Below are 15876 nucleotides of genomic sequence, written 5' to 3' on the forward strand. Positions count from 1 at the left end.
GAAAATGGACATTCTAATGGTGTTAAACTCCAATGAGTGAGCACCAAATATAAGAAAAATACACCACCTTTCAACTCTCTTGATGAGCCCACTCACCATAAAAACATATTAATAAAAAGCAGGCTTCGCTACACATCTCGAAATAAACCTATGCCAACTATAAGTCGTTCAGCTGCAGACGTGGTAGCTACGGGTTTTGACCGTCATGATTTTCTTTAGGAAATAGGCTCGTATGATGTCCTGTGATAGTGTTTCTTCACCTGGCTCCTCTGTACTCAGCCATGCATGCATTTGCGTTACTAACGCCGTTACCTTTACGAGTGACGAGTAACCTAACTAATTACTGTCAGGTTCAAACACTGATGACATCTATTAAACAGGACAAGAAGCAACGCATCAAACAGAGACAGAATTAAACTTGGCTCAATTGAGGAGAGACGTCTGGACTGTACTCTTTGGACAGTCTCACCACGCTCTGGCGAAAGATTGTACGCCTCCTCTTTTATTTGGACTTTCCCTGATTACATGGCAACAGCTGTTTCTAAGGTACGGGGGTCGTAAACAGCCATCGCCTTTGATTACAGAACAGTTCAAAGAAAAGGTCGTAAAACAGTTCAAAGAAAAGGTCCCTGGAGGGGAGTCTGGTCCTGCTTCCTCTCCGCTTTGTAGTTCTTGGGTCAAGACAAAATCTTTCTGTGGATTACAATACATCAAAGGAACAGAACACTTTCATGTTGCTTCCCATCCTACACAGTGGAGTTTTACAAGCCTTCTTCTTGGTAGGATCAAAGACAGCTTTTGTCTTCTCGCCGGGCGAGCTGAACTCAATGTAACACAAAGTTTTGTGATAACTTAGATACAATTATTCTAACAATAATAATAATAATTTTGGTCTTGACTTCTGTATGTATGATGAGATTATCGCAGATCTTCAAGATGCAACCTTTTAATCCAATTTGAAGAATAGGATATTGAGACTGAACTGAACAGACTGAACTGTTCGCCGGATAGTCGAACCTCGGATTCAGGAGCAGCAGTGTGGTTTTCGCCCTGGTCGTGGAACTGTGGACCAGCTCTATACTAGTATGATGTCCTGTGATAGTGTTTCTTCACCTGGCTCCTCTGTACTCAGCCATGCATGCATTTGCGTTACTAACGACGTTACCTTTACTAGTGACGAGTAACCTAACTAATTACTGTCAGGTTCAAACACAGATGACATCTATTAAACAGGACAAGAAGCAAAGAATCAAACAGAGACAGAGTTCAATTTGGCTCAGTGAGGAGAAACGTGTACATCTGTACCCTTGTACAGTGCCATTACGCTCATATATAAAAGACTTAAAAACAATGCCCCAATGACCAGAAAAAGTAATTGAATTACTAGCAGAATTACTCTTTAATAAATGTAATTGATTACTAGGGAAAGTAATTAATATGTTACTGTGGAGGGGGGCGTGGCTTGCGGGCCTGCCGCGGAACGGGGTGTGTCAGGACCGGCCTCGAAGGCAGCGACAGGTGCGTAGATGGCCCAGGTGGGCCTTGTTATCTAATCACCTGTCGCCTTCATCGGCAGCAGCCGCGATGAGACGAGTAGTTGGGAGTTAGAGGTGCTTGTGGGTTTATTGGAGGACATTGAGATGTTAACTGGCTGTCCAGCTTTGCAGAAATACATTTTACATGAAAGCTATTATCCAGTGTTTCCCACACATTCATTTATTTGTGGGCGGCCCGCCACGAAAGAATTAAGTCCGCCACAAATTAAAAAAAAAATTTTTAAATAATTTTTTATTTTTTTATTTTTTTTTGTCCTGACCAGCTTCTCAGGAAAATCCTATAGTTGATGTAGATGCCCATACAGGCTGTTCAGATTTACTTTACAAAAGAGAAGTGTAGGATACTTCTCTTGTTGCCTTATTTGTATTTGACCACTACTGTTTTCTGTTTATTTGTTACCGACTGTGGCAGGACACCTCTGCCTCTGTTTCACTTTATGTTGCTGGTAAATAATATGGTTGTAGTAGTAGGCTAAAGTTAAATTATTTAGTATGCACTAATTAAAGGGGCAGAGCTTTAAGAGACATTTTAGCTTTTATATTTTATAAGATATATTTTTTGTAAGAACCACAATTAATAAATATATTTCAGTGAATAACTTATTGTTCAAATCTGTATATAAATATGTACATAAAGTGTTGTAATTATATTGTAAAATGGATGGATGGACGTTTAAAACAAAACTGTTATTTTTAATTAGTAAGTATACATTTTTTTAGCCTTTTTAGAGAAAATCAAATCATTGTAGTAAATTATGCAAATTACTCGATGATGTCATGTCATTTTTGTTGATAAGGAACCGATATTTTATACCAATATCGGATCAGATACAGGTTAGTATGTTTGTGTTTGAGGGAGCGAAAACAAATGTAAATATTTCATTCTAACTGTCCATTCCCGGTCCTCAGTAACATCATAACTTAGCATTGCAGAGCACACAGCTTCTCCAAGACGTTCTCCAATTTGGGAGTCAGCCTAGTTAAAAAGTTAAAGTGCCAGCATCTTCCGAAGGGTCTGGTTACTCGCTTGTTAAAGCGTCAAAGTCGATACGTAGGCAACAATCGTCCCTCCTGCCTCGTCTTCTTATTCCCTGACGGACGAGATGCGCTTGAATGTGTTTTTTGTGCCCCATAGCGGTCCAAACAAATGTATGGGAAACACTGGCACATTCCAGTCCCGCTCTGATAAGCCGCCTTTGGGACCAACATCTCCATTTCACGGGTCCGGGAGCTTGAAGCCGTCGTCTGTGTTTCTCAAATGAAGCGTTTGACCTCTCTTTGGAGAGCTCAGTCACCCGGGCTTCCGTGGCGGAGGCAGACGTTTGTTTTTTAGTCTGCAAACTATAGCATCGCGTAGCAGCAATGACTACCTCCTTGCCAACTTTGCACGCATTAGTCATAATAACAGTGAAAATCAGACATTAGTCATAATGATAGTAATGTGGTTTATGTCCCTCCATGATAGCCGCTTAAGCCTCCCATAAGTCACCCATTTCTACACTATATATATAAATATTGATTCTCATCTACTGTACCAACCTCTTTTTGACACTTGCATGTACAAACCTCGTTTCCATATGAGTTGGGGAAATTGTGTTAGATGTAAATATAAACGGAATACAATGATTTGCAAATCCTTTTCAAGCCATATTCAGTTGAATATGCTACAAAGACAAGATATTTGATGTTCAAATTCATAAACTTTATTTTTTTTTGCAAATAATAATTAACTTAGAATTTAATGGTAGTTGGGAAAGGGCATGTTCACCACTGTGTTACATGGCCTTTCCTTTTAACAACACTCAGTAAACGTTTGGGAACTGAGGCGACACATTTTTGAAGCTTCCCAGGTGGAATTCTTTCCCATTCTTGCTTGATGTACAGCTTAAGTTGTTCAACAGTCCGGTGGTCTCCCTTGTGCTATTTTAGGCTTCACACATTTTCAATGGGAGACAGGTCTGGACTACAGGTAGGCCAGTCTAGTACCCGCACTCTTTTACTATGAAGCCACGTTGATGTAACACGTGGCTTGGCATTGTCTTGCTGAAATAAGCAGGGGCGTCCATGGTAACGTTGCTTGGATGGCAACATATGTTGCTCCAAAACCTGTATGTACCTTTCAGCATTAATGGTGCCTTCACAGATGTGTAAGTTACCCATGTCTTGGGCACTAATACACCCCCATACCATCACACATGCTGGCTTTTCAACTTTGCACCTATAACAATCCGGATGGTTCTTTTCCTCTTTGATCCGGAGGACACCACGTCCACAGTTTCCAAAAACAATTTGAAATGTGGACTCGTCAGACCACAGAACACTTTTCCACTTTGTATCAGTCCATCTTAGATGAGCTCAGGCCCAGCGAAGCCGACGGCGTTTCTGGGTGTTGTTGATAAACGGTTTTCGCCTTGCATAGGAGAGTTTTAACTTGCATTTACAGATGTAGCGACCAACTGTAGTTACTGACAGTGGGTTTCTGAAGTCTTCCTGAGCCCATGTGGTGATATCCTTTACACACTGATGTCGCTTGTTGATGCAGTACAGCCTGAGGGATGGAAGGTCACGGGCTTAGCTGCTTACGTGCAGTGATTTCTCCAGATTCTCTGAACCCTTTGATGATATTACGGACCGTAGATGGTGAAATCCCTAAATTCCTTGCAATAGCTGGTTGAGAAATGTTTTTCTTAAACTGTTCAACAATTTGCTCAGGCATTTGTTGACAAAGTGGTGACCCTCGCCCCATCCTTGTTTGTGAATGACTGAGCATTTCATGGAATCTACTTTTATACCCAATCATGGCACCCACCTGTTCCCAATTAGCCTGTTCACCTGTGGGATGTTCCAAATAAGTGTTTGATGAGCATTCCTCAACTTTATCAGTATCTATTGCCACCTTTTTCAACTTCTTTGTCACATGTTGCTGGCATCAAATTCATAAAGTTAATGATTATTTGCAACAAACATTTTTTTTATCAGTTTGAACATCAAATATGTTGTCTTTGTAGTATATTCAACTGAATATGGGTTGAAAATGATTTGCAAAACATTGTATTCCGTTTATATTTACATCGAACACAATTTCCCAACTCATATGGAAACGGGGTTTGTACCATGTCTGTGGAAGAAGTGCTGATGGAAATTTCTTCCACCTCCCCGTTTAGGGAATGTGAATTCTGAGTTTACCTCATAGGGTCTTCAGCCAAGTAATTCAGTTCTTAGGGTGTCAGTCAAATGGTGTGGCCAGTCAGCAGGCTCAATGGTGTCAGCTTTGATGGATTCACAGGCATCTGTTGTCTTCAGGATGTTGGATTGTAACATGGAGTCGGCCGCTACTGCTTCGATAACCTGTAAGAAAATTAATCAGTCACACTGAACAACTCTGAAATATACACTACATTGCCAAAAAGTATTTGGCCACCTGCCTTGACTCACATATGAACTTGAAGTGCCATCCCATGGAACTGTCCAAAATGTTTTGGTATCCTTCCTGGAGCATTGAAAGTTCATTTCACTGGAACTAAGGGGCCACACTGCAAAAAGTCAGTGTTCAAAAACAAGAAAAAAACCCCCACAAAAATTAGGAGTATTTTACTTGAACTAAGCAAAATGATCTGCCAATAGAACAAGAAGATTTGGCTACCAAAACAAGTGAAATTAGCTAACTTCAATGAATCCAATCCAATCCAATCCACTTTATTTATATAGCACATTTACACAACAAGAATGTTTCCAAAGTGCTGCACAGCCATGTTAAAAACAATATTAAAAACAATATTAAAAACAATATTAAAAACAATATTATGCTACACCAATGACTGAATAAAAACAAAGAATAAATGAATAGAAAACCAATACAGAGACAATATAAAAAATAAATATGATTAAAAGCGATTTTTAAAGGGTAAAACCAATTAAAACAGTAAAATAGACATCAAAATTTATTAAAAAAAACACACAGGACAACAGAGGACAGAAGACCACACAACTCACGTAGTGTTAAAAGCCAAAGAATAAAAGTGGGTCTTAAGACGAGACTTAAAACACTCCACTGTGGAAGCAGTTTGAACATGGAGGGGCAGAGTGTTCCAGAGTTTAGGGCCGACCACAGAGAAGGCCCTGTCTCCCCTGGTTTTAAGTCTCGTCCTGGGCACCGCGAGCTGGAGCTGGCTCTCGGACCTCAGAGCGCGCGCAGGAGTGTAAATTTGGATGAGGTCCGAGATATACTGAGGTGCCGGTCCATGTAAAGCTTTAAAAACAAACAGCAAGGATTTAAAATCAATTCTAAAATGAACAGGGAGCCAGTGCAAACTCCGAAGAATTGGGGTTATATGAACCCCAAAATACCTTAAAATAAGTATATTCTCACTAATAACAAGTGCACTTTTCTTGGTAGAAAAAAAAAGAGACCTTTTTGCTCAATATGTTGAAAAATGTTCTTAAATGAAGAAAATGCTAGTGCCATTACCTTGACATAATGATATGCGCTCTGCATTACATTTCTTGAAACCAGCAAACTTATACTAAAAACTAATTTATTGTTGTTAATGGAAAGGCAACAAGGCAACCGCTTGTTACTCTCGGGGTTTCCTAGCCGCTCAGGCAAATCATATTGTCTAAAAATGCATTTTTCCATCAATAACATGACATCATCGCGTCAAGTGCATGCTCTTTTTTTTTTTCTTTTTTAAATTTTTTTTTTTTATAATGTCCTGCCCAGCTTCTCGGGCAAATCATATAGAGCATGCACTATATGAAGTGCATGCTCTTGAGTGCGCATATATACAGCCCGGCCGCCGGCCAACATTTTTTTAATAGTAATTTTGAGGAATTTATCTGAATGTGCATGAACTATTTCTGTTCAAAATTGTTTGAAATGTCACATGTTAAATGTTTAAATATTAACTGTCAGTTTACTGTACTGTGCCAACTGTACTACTATATGAGTACGTGTTTTCTATTGTTTCATTGAAAATAAAACAGCAAAGTCAATTTGGCTGTCATCTGTTTTAATTATGAGACACAATTGTCTCTTCCATGCTTGAAATAAGAAATGATTACTTAAAGGCCTACTGAAAGCCACTACTACCGACCACGCAGTCTGATAGTTTATACATCAATGATGAAATCTTAACATTGCAACACATGCCAATACGGCCGGGTTAACTTATAAAGTGACATTTTAAATTTCCCGCGAAATATCCTGCTGGAAACGTCTATGTATGATGACGTATGCGCGTGACGTTAACGGTTAATACGGAAGTATTCGGACCCATTGAATCCAATACTAAAAAGCTCTGTTTTCATTTCATAATTCCACAGTATTCTGGACATCTGTGTTGGTGAATCTTTTGCAATTTGTTTAATGAACAATGGAGACTGCAAAGAAGAAAACTGTAGGTGGGATCGGTGTATTAGCAGCGGACTACAGCAACACAACCAGGAAGACAGAGATGGATAGCAGACGCGTTAGCCGGCGAACTCACCTTAACTTCCTCCGTCTCACTGACCGCATCTGTGATCGGGTGAAGTCCTTCGTCGCACCGTCGATCGCTGGAACGCAGGTGAGCACGGGTGTTGATGAGCAGATGAGGGCCGGTTGGCGTAGGTGGAGCGCTAATGTTTTATCATAGCTCTGTGAGGTCCGGTTGCTAAGTTAGCTTCAGCGTCGTTAGCAACAGCATTGTTAAGCTTTGCCAGGCTGAGAATTATTAACCGTGTAGTTACATGTCCATGGTTTAATAGTATTGTTGATCTTCTGTCTATCCTTCCAGTCAGGGATTTATTTATTTAGTTTTTATCTGCATTTGAGCCAGATGCTATCACGTTAGCTCAGTAGCTAAAGAGCTTCGCCGATGTTTTGTCGTGGAGATAAAAGTCACTGTGAATGTCCATTTCGCGTTCTCGACTCTCATTTTCAAGAGGATATAGTATCCCAGGTGGTTTAAAATACAAATCCGTGAGCCACTATAGAAAAAGGAGAGAGTGTGGAATCCAATGAGCCAGCTTGTACCTAAGTTACGGTCAGAGCGAAAAAAGATGTGTTTGCACTGCATTCTAGTCCGTCACTCTAACGTTCCTCATCCACGAATCTTTCATCCTCGCTCAAATTAATGGGGTAATCGTCGCTTTCTCGGTCTGACTCGCTCTAGCTGCGTTGAAAACAATAGGAAAATATGAGGAAGCCAACAACCGACTACGTCACGCTACTTCCGGTAGGGGCAAGGCTTTTTTTTATCAGAGACCAAAAGTTGCGACCTTTATTGTCGTTGTTCTCTACTAAATCCTTTCAGCAAAAATATGGCAATATCGCGAAATGATCAAGTATGACACATAGAATGGATCTGCTATCCCCGTTTAAATAAAAAAAAAATCATTTCAGTAGGCCTTTAATGGTGCATATGTTTCCCATACTAAAGTGTTACCGACTTAATTTAGAGTTATTTGGACACTAGGGGAACATATTAGGGTTAGGGTTGGGGTTAGGGTTAGGATTAGGGTTACTAAAAAGTAATAATTCTGAGGTTATTGAAAGAAGACTCTTAGTTAATGGCTTACTGGTTGTATAATAAGGCCATTTAGAATAAGGCATTAATAAGTACTTAATAATGTCTAATTAAGAGCCAATATGTTACTAATTGGTATGTTAAAAAGCAACTAATTAATGGTGCATATGTTTCCCATACTAAAGTGTTGCTGACTTAATTTAGAGTTATTTGGACACTAGGGGAACATATAAGGGTTAGGGTTAGGGTTAGGGTTAGGGTTAGGGTTTGGGTTACTAAAAAACAATAATTCTGAGGTTATTGAGGGAAGACTCTTAGTTAATGGCTTACTGGTTGTATAATAAGGCCATGCAGAATAAGGCATTAATACGTACTTAATAATGACTAATTAAGAGCCAATATGTTACTAATTTGCATGTTAATAAGCAACTAATTAAAGGTGCATATGTTCCCCATACTAAAGTGTTACCGACTTAATTTAGAGTTATTTGGACACTTGGGGAACATTTAAGGGTTAGGGTTACTAATAAGTAATAATTCTGAGGTTATTGAGGGAATACTCTTAGTTAATGGCTTACTGGTTGTATAATAAGGCCATGCAGAATAAGGCATTCATAAGTACTTAATAATGACTAATTAAGAGCCAATATGTTACTAATTTGCATGTTAATAAGCAACTAATTAATGGTGCATATGTTCCCCATACTAAAGTGTTACCGACTTAATTTAGAGTTATTAGGACACTAGGAGAACATATAAGAGTTAGGGCTAGGGTTACTAATAAGCAATAATTCTGAGGTTATTGAGGGAATACTCTTAGTTAATGGCTTACTGGTTGTATAATAAGGCCATGCAGAATAAGGCGTTAATACGTACTTAATAATGACTAATTAAGAGCCAATATGTAACTAATTTGCATGTTAATAAGCAACTAATTAATGGTGCATATGTTCCCCATACTAAAGTGTTACCGACTTAATTTAGAGTTATTAGGACACTAGGGGAACATATAAGGGTTAGGGTTAGGGTTAGGGTTAGGGTTGGGGTTAGGGTTAGGGCTAGGGTTACTAATAAGCAATAATTCTGAGGTTTTTGAGGGAAGACTCTTAGTTAATGGCTTACTGGTTGTATAATAAGGCCATGCAGAATAAGGCATTAATAAGTACTTAATAATTAATAATTAAGAGCCAATATGTTACTAATTTGCATGTTAATAAGCAACTAATTAATGGTGCATATGTTCCCCATACTAAAGTGTTACCAACTTAATTTAGAGTTTTTTGGACACTTGGGGAACATTTAAGGGTTAGGGTTAGGGTTACTTATAAGCAATAATTCTGAGGTAATTGTATTTTGTTTGTAGTTCGTAAAGCGAAAAGTTGTCAAACAGAAGGGTTCGTAAATCACACGATAATGAAGATATATTCGGAAAGCTAAATGAAAGTGCTTTCCCATCCTGCTGCACGAGCCTGTCAGGGTGTCAAAGGTCAGCGCTGAGTTCCGCTTACCAGACAGCCTAGAAACGTCCAACTCGAGCGCCAGATGCGGCGGGTCAAAGGTCGCTAGCATCCTCGCAGCTTCCCAGCCAAGTTCCTTTAAAAAAACAAGCACAGAGCTTGAGCCTTTATTAAATTGGCACATTTCTACACCAAACACAGATTATGCTTCATTTCCAACATTTGTGCGTGGATTTCAATCTATTTCCGTACAATTGTGAAGATGACAGAGGTATTAATGAGATTTATGCTCCGGCTCAAACTCAATTACAGCACAAGTGATGCTTCTCCTTGCGAGCTAGACAACCTTTAAGCAAAGCGTGCAATTCATCCTTCATTTTAGTCCCGGACGTCTTACCGCTCACCTTTCATTTGCCGAATTAACCCCGCCCGCCCTTCTGCGGAGTCATCACACATTCATTACTTTGTGGGGCGCGGCCGCTCCTATTACGCAGCAGGGGAGTAAGATAAAGCGCGGCATCTCAATAAAAAAAAAAAAAAAATCCAAAAGTAATATTATGGCTCTGCTGGGATGCCCCTGTGTGCAGCCTCGCTTAAAGCAATAGCTTTAGTTGAAGTCCCACGTTCTGCACGCTCCTCATATATATAAGACTTTATTGATGTACATTCTCTGTCCAACCAGCATATTGTCGCCATGTCAGCCTTTTCGCCTAGCAACAGCAGTAAACACCTATAAAAACTGAACTTATGTGTTAGTGCTATTGATTTGATTGAAATGCTCTCCTTGGAAACAGTGACTGATTAATTAGGTAATTGTGTGAATGCTCCAAAGCATTCACACTAGAGATGTCCGATAATATCGGCCGATATATGCGTTAAAATGTAATATCGAAAATTATCGGTATCGTTTTTTTTATTATCGGTATCGTTTTTTTTAATTTTTTTTAATTTTTTTATTAAAGGCCTACTGAAAGCCACTACTAGCGACCACGCAGTCTGATAGTTTATATATCAATGATGAAATCTTAACATTGCAACACATGCCAATACGGGTTAACTTATAAAGTGACATTTTAAAATTCCCAAGAAATATCCGGCTGAAACATCGCGGTATGATGACGTATGCGCGTGACGAAGTCCGAGTAACGGAAGTTATGGTACCCCGTAGAATCCTATACAAAAAGCTCTGTTTTCATTTCATAATTCCACAGTATTCTGGACATCTTTTGCAATTTTTTTAATGAACAATGAAGGCTGCAAAGAAGACAGTTGTAGGTGGGATCAGTGTATTAGCAGCGGACAACAGCAACACAACCAGGAGGACTTTGTTGGAGCGCTAGCCGCGCTAGCCGCCGACCTCACCTTGACTTCCTACGTCTCCGGGCCGCCAAACGCATCGGGTGAAGTCTTTCGTCCTTCTGCCGATCGCTGGAACGCAGGTGAGCACGGGTGTTGATGAGTAGATGAGGGCTGGCTGGCGTAGGTGGAGAGCTAATGTTTTTAGCATAGCTCTGTGCAGTCCGGTTGCTAAGTTAGCTTCAATGGCGTCGTTAGCACAGCATTATTAACCTTCGCCAGCCTGGAAAGCATTAACCGTGTATTTACATGTCCACGGTTTAATAGTATTGTTGATTTTCTATCTATACTTCCAGTCAGGGGTTTATTTCTTTTGTTTCTATATGCAGTTAAAGCAAGATGCTATCACGTTAGCTCGTAGCTAAAGCATTTCGCCGATGTATTGTCGTGGAGATAAAAGGCACTGAATGTCCATTTCGCGTTCTCGACTCTCATTTTCAAGAGGATATAGTATCCCAGGTGGTTTAAAATACAAATCTGTGATCTACAATAGAAAAAGGAGAGTGTGGAATCCAATGAGCCAGCTTGTACCTAAGTTACGGTCTGAGCGAAAAAAGATACGTCCATCACTGCCTCTCAAGTCCTTCACTGTAACGTTCCTCATCTACGAATCTTTCATCCTCGCTCAAATTAATGGGGTAATCATCACTTTCTCGGTCCGAATCTCTCTCGCTCCATTGTAAACAACGGGGAATTGTGAGGAATACTAGCTCCTGTGACGTCACGCTACTTCCGGTACAGGCAAGGCTTTTTTTTATCAGCGAGCAAAAGTTGCGAACTTTATCATCGATTTTCTCTACTAAATCCTTTCAGCAAAAATATGGCAATATCGCGAAATGATCAAGTATGACACATAGAATGGATCTGCTATTCCCGTTTAAATAAATAAAAATCATTTCAGTAGGCCTTTAAATCAACATAAAAAACACAAGATACACTTACAATTAGTGCACCAACCCAAAAAACCTCCCTCCCCCATTTACACTCATTCACACAAAAGGGTTGTTTCTTTCTGTTATTAATATTCTGGTTCCTACATTATATATCAATATATATCAATACAGTCTGCAAGGGATACAGTCCGTAAGCACACATGATTGTGCGTGCTGCTGCTCCACTAATAGTACTAACCTTTAACACTTAATTTTACTCATTTTCATTCATTACTAGTTTCTATGTAACTGTTTTTATATTGTTTTACTTTCTTTTTTATTCAAGAAAATGTTTTTAATTTATTTAGCTTATTTTACTAATTTTTTAAAAAAGTACCTTATCTTCACCATACCTGGTTGTCCAAATTAGGCATAATAATGTGTTAATTCCACGACTGCATGTATCGGTTGATATCGGTATCGGTTGATATCAGTATCGGTAATTAAAGAGTTGGACAATATCGGAATATCGGATACCGGCAAAAAGCCATTATCGGACATCCCTAATTCACACATATGGTTTTCTACACCAAAATTCATCTATTTATTGTGTGAATGCTCCAAAGCGTATGCATTTGTTTTTAATTCAAATATAACTTTATTACAAATACATAATACGTTGTATGTACAAAACCCAAAAGCAGTGAAGTTGGCACGTTGTGTAAATGGTAAATAAAAACAGAATACAATGATTTGCAAATCCTTTTCAACTTCTATTCAATTGAATAGAATGCAAAGACAAGATATGTAATGTTCCAACTGGAAAACTTTGTTATTGTTTTGCAAATATTAGCTCATTTGGAATTTGATGCCTGCAACATGTTTCAAAAAAGCTGGCCCAAGTTGCAAAAAAGACTGAGAAAGTTGAGGAATGCTCATCAAACGTTTATTTGGAACATCCCACAGGTGAACAGGCTAATTGGGAACAGGTGGGTGCCATGATTGGGTATAAAAAGCAGCTTCCATGAAATAATCAGTCAATCACAAACAAGGATGGGGCGAGGGTCACCACTTTGTGAACAAATGCGTGAGCAAATTGTTTAAGAACAACATTTCTCAACCAGCTATTGCAAGGAATTTAGGGATTTCACCATCTACGGTACGTAATGTCATCAAAAGGTTCAGAGAATCTGGAGAAATCCCTGCATGTAAGCGACAAGGCTGAAAGCCAACATTGAATGCCCGTCACCTTCGATCCCTCAGGCTGTACTGCATCAAAAAGCGACATCAGTGTGTAAAGGATATCACCACAAGGGCTCAGGAACACTTCAGAAAACCACTGTCAGTAACTACAGTTGATCACTACATCTGTAAGTGCAAGTTAAAACTCTACTATGCAAAGCAAAAGCCATTTATCAACAACACCCAGAAACACCGCCGGTTTCACTGGGCCTAAGCTCATCTAAGATGGACTGATGCAGAGTGGAAAAGTGTTGTGTGGTCTGACAAATTATTTTTGGAAACTGTGGACGTTGCGTCCTCCGGACCAAAGAGGAAAATAACCATCCAAATTGTTATAGGTGCAAAGTTGAAAAGCCAGCATGTGTGATGGTATGGGGGTGTATTAGTGCCCAAGGCATGGGTAACTTACACATCTGTGAAGGCACCATTAATGCTGAAAGGTACATACAGGTTTTGGAGCAACATATGTTGCCATCCAAGCAACGTCATTTCCACGGCCGCCCCTGCTTATTTCAGCAAGACAATGCCAAGCCACGTGTTACAACAGCGTGGCTTCGTAGTAAAAGAGTGGCCTGCCTGTAGTCCAGACCTGTCTCCCATTGAAAATGTGTGGCGCATTATGAAGCCTAAAATAGCAGAATGGAGACCCCCGGACTGTTGAACAACTTAAGCTGTACATCAAGCAAGAATGGGAAAGAATTCCACCTGAAAAGTTTTAAAAATTGGTCTCCTGAGTGTTGTTAAAAGGAAAAGCCATGTAACACAGTGGTAAAAACGCCCCTGTGCCAACTTTTTTGCAATGTGTTGTTACCATTAAATTCCAAGTTAATGATTATTTGCCCAAAAAAATGAAGTTTCTCAGTTCGAACATTAAATATCTTGTCTTTTCAGTCTATTCAATTGAATATAAGTTGAGTATAAGTCATTGTATTCTGTTTTTATTTACAATTTCACTGGTTTTGGGTTTTGTACACATCAAGATAATATATAGTTATAAAATAAATGTGTACTTTTTTTCCCCCATACATGAGGGAAGAAGATCCCATGCAAACGTCCATCCATAATAATGATAATAATGGACAACTCTTGTATTATCGTCTTGTTCCATTGACTTAATGTTTAGTCTGCTGTGTGTGCACCATTACGGTCATCTTCCCAGGACGCACGAGCGAGGTGCCAGCAACGTTTTTTTAAAGCACCGACCGGCGTCAGCACTTTGCGCCGAGCCAATGGCATCAATTCCCAACTCATTAAAACTTCAGAGGGGAGAAAGAAAAAAAAAAGTCAGAAAAGGATGTCATCTGCAATCTTTTTTCTTTTAACCTCTGAAGGCCCAAGCTGTTTGTTTACATGCTTTTTTTTGTATTTCCCTTTGCTATTTGGGCTCATTGGACCCTAATTAGAATAAAAACTAAAAATCATCTTTTAATATGATGTACTTAGTCCGGGGGTCGGCAACCCGCGGCTCTAGAGCCGCATGCGGCTCTTTAGCGCCGCCCTAGTGGCTCTCTGGAGATTTTTCAAAAATGTATGAAGAATGGAAAAAGATGAGGGGAAAAAAAATCAATTTTTTTGTTTTAGTATGGTTTCTGTAGGAGGACAAACATGACACAAACCTCCGTAATTGTTATAAAGCACACTGTTTATATTAAATATGCTTCACTGATTCAAGTATTTGGCGAGCGCCGTTTTGTCCTACTTATTTTGGCGGTCCTTGAACTCACCGTATAGTCTGTTTACATGCATAACTTTCTCCGACTTTCTAGGACGTGTTTTATGCCACTTCTTTTTCTGTCTCATTTTGTCCACCACACTTTTAACGTTGTACATGAGTGCACAAAGGTGAGTTTTGTTGATGTTATTGACTTGTGTGAAGTGCTAATCAGACATATTTGGTCACTGCATGACTGCAAGCTAATCGATGCTAACATGCTATTTAGGCTAGCTATATGTACATATTGCATCATTATGCCTCATTTGTAGCTATATCTGAGCTAATTTAGTTTCCTTTAAGTCCTCTTAATTAAATTTACATCTCATGACACATGTAATATGGCTTTTAATTTTTTGCGGCTCCAGACAGATTTGTTTTTGTTTTTTTGGTCCAATATGGCTCTTTCAACATTTTGGGTTGCCGACCCCTGACTTAGTCCATAAGTACACAAACGTGTACTTCATGTGTAGTGACATGCAAATTTTTATTTTTAAACTTTTTTTTCTCCAAATTCCATTGTATGTTATACTCTTTTGACACCACCAGATGGCAGTATAAGTGTCCACATAAGTGGCCATAAGACCCCAATTCAGTAGTGTACACAATTTTGGAAATAAGAGCTAAAAGGTGCTGTCTACGCATGTGGCCACTAAGCCTTTAGAGGTTAAAGCTCGCTGGTATACTTCCAGTATTGTACTGATAGTTAAAAGTAAGCTAGTAGGCTATACCTCAGCTAGTACACTTAAAATGGAGCTAGTATACTTCCAGGACTGCGTGTTAAAAGCTAGCTAGTATACTTAATAATGAACTAGTTTACTTCCAGTAGCCTACTCTATGTTAAAAATTAGCTCGTATACATTTAGTATTGTATATTAAGCTAGCTAGTATACATTCAGTGCAGTATATTAAGATATTTAAAATTCAAACTTTATGTTAAAAGCTCCCTCGTATACATTCAGTACTTTATTTTAAAAGCTAGCCAGTATACTTTCATACTTTATGTTAAAAGCTTGCGAGTATATATGCAGTACTGTACGTTAAAAGCTAGCGAGTATACGTTCATACTTTTATGTTAAAAGTTACCTTGTATACGTTTAGTACTTTATGTTCAAATCTAGCTCATATATATTCATACTTTGTTAAAAGCTAGCTAGTATACATTCAGTACTTTAT

The 15876-nt window shown here is 39.0% G+C and overlaps 1 protein-coding gene and 1 long non-coding RNA gene across 4 annotated transcripts in view; one reads left to right on the forward strand and one right to left on the reverse strand.

The window, feature by feature from the left end:
- LOC133654925 (carbohydrate sulfotransferase 15-like) overlaps nucleotides 1–15876 on the forward strand; it is a 106148-nt gene that overhangs the window by 17799 nt on the left and 72473 nt on the right. Inside the window, exon 1 of one of the 3 annotated variants that reach the window (XM_062054799.1) lies at nucleotides 14815–14831. The exons of the other annotated variants lie outside the window; for them this stretch is intronic. The gene's annotated coding sequence lies outside the window, so the exon portion shown is untranslated. Of the gene's footprint in view, nucleotides 1–14814; nucleotides 14832–15876 lie in introns of those variants that run through there. 3 annotated transcript variants of the gene reach the window in all.
- Nucleotides 550–9589, reverse strand: LOC133654924 (uncharacterized). The gene is made up of 3 exons (XR_009826907.1): nucleotides 9571–9589; nucleotides 4743–4904; nucleotides 550–693 (listed from the first exon to the last, which is right to left on the reverse strand). It is a non-coding gene; the product is annotated as an uncharacterized LOC133654924 (long non-coding RNA).

Source organism: Entelurus aequoreus, linkage group LG08 (genome assembly GCF_033978785.1).
Source record: "Entelurus aequoreus isolate RoL-2023_Sb linkage group LG08, RoL_Eaeq_v1.1, whole genome shotgun sequence".
In the NCBI taxonomy this organism is placed as follows: domain Eukaryota; kingdom Metazoa; phylum Chordata; class Actinopteri; order Syngnathiformes; family Syngnathidae; genus Entelurus; species Entelurus aequoreus.